The following is a 1,935-nucleotide window of genomic DNA, read 5'->3' as shown; positions in this document are numbered from 1 at the left end:
GGTCTTTACCGGTGAATGTTTTGGACTACTAAAAGCTCTTGAATATGTGCTGTGTTTCAAACTCAAAAAAACCGTTGTATTTACCGATTCCTTAAGTGCATTACAGAGTTTAGCAAAATTTTCACTTAAACTAAACCCATTCTTTCATGTTATATTTGAATGTAGGAGAAAGCTGTTGCAATGCCAATTACACAACTATTTAGTATCATTTTGTTGGATACCTAGTCACTGTGGTATCTCTGGAAATGTGAAAGCTGACAGTTTGGCTAACAGTGCTACTGTGACCGGTGACGTATACCCGTACAAGAATTTTGGCCATGATCTTGCTGCTTTGCCCGGCATATATCTCCACAAATCGTGGAATATGTGTTGGGAAAAGAACGGCCGGATTAAGGGTCGTTTCTTGTATGCTATACAGTCTTCCGTTCCCAGGAAGCCGTGGTTTGCCAAATTGTCGCTTGGTAAAACTGCCACTTCTACTATAATCCGTATGCGTCTCGGACATAACAGCCTTCCAGTTCATTTGCACAAACTCGGTATCGTAACTAGTACCGCCTGTGAGTGTGGCGAGAGCTATTCTGACTTGAATCATGTTTTCTTTTCTTGTCCTAAGTATGACCATTCTTCCTTATATACTTCTTTAGTTTCTCTGTCCGTTCCCCTTCCTACCAATATTTATTTACTTCTTCGAGATTTAAATCCCCTTGTATATAGTATTATAAGTATGTTTATTGTAAATAATAACATTAAACTATAATTTTGATCTTTTTCCATTATTAATTATTCTGATTTTTTGTAAATTTATGCGCTTTCAATTATTTATGTTATGTCGCGATTGGTTTCCTTAGTTTTTTCATTAAGCATAAACTGTAAATAATTAAAACAACGAATTCTAAAAATCCCATACTTGACGCTGGCTAATGCACAAACAGTGTTAGAGCCAAAGGAAAAAAAAAAAAAAAATTGTAAGAACGAAAAAGACTAAGTATGCGTATAATTGCATTAGTATGATAAAGTAAATTGACATTGAAGTCCCCGCACACAATAAGCCCTATATTACACTTTACTAATTTACACAATATCTCCTCTAATACATTTTCAACATTAATAAGACATTATTTTAGATATTATTTTGAGGTACATGCCCCTTTACCTGCGCCCATATCAATTCGAAATGGTTCAGATCGCAATGGTAAGGGGGCAGTCTTAAAACCGTGATCCGATGTTGTGCTTAGACATGGGCTAAGTCGTTATTTTGCGATCACCGTGACTGTCGTTCCAGTTCCAAAAAAAAACACTGTGTAAAATCACCGTGACTTTGTCACGTCGTTACTTGTCGGTTACATGGAACGACATTGGGCTTGGAACTTAGATAACTAGGTGGAACGGTTGGAACTTGGAATCATAACGATAGTCGATTATAGTTGAGCGCGGGCGAGAGTGACTGACTGAACAGTTGATCACAAAATATCTTTCACACTTTTTACAGGCTTAGGACTGTCGCATTTTTATAATTTAACTGTGCGGCGTGTTTATTATTTTGGATCAACTATTTACATTGATTTGAATTTTTATACATTTGTGCAAGTTTACACCTTTTTTTGTTCATTTTTATATACATAAGTTATTTACAAGTGTTGTTATTTACATGCGTTATGCGTTGAACTTAGATTTTCTTACACGCAATCTATATAAATAAAAATGTTTTGATTAAGATATTAAATTTAGAGAAAATCATTTCTAATACATGACTTAATAAAAAAATAGATATTCAATTCGAGAGTGTATAAATAAAATTACTATCATAATACTATTATTTTATTTCAAGGATAAAAGTCACCATGTTATAATTCCAAGTTCCGTAATTACTAAATATTTGTTACATTATCCTATAAGTATCGAAAAAAATAATAATCAAATAAGACATTTTTTTAT

Source organism: Pieris rapae, chromosome W (assembly GCF_905147795.1).
Source record: "Pieris rapae chromosome W, ilPieRapa1.1, whole genome shotgun sequence".
In the NCBI taxonomy this organism is placed as follows: domain Eukaryota; kingdom Metazoa; phylum Arthropoda; class Insecta; order Lepidoptera; family Pieridae; genus Pieris; species Pieris rapae.
The sequence above is the reverse complement of the archived record's forward strand: the minus strand, read 5'-3'. Positions refer to the sequence as shown.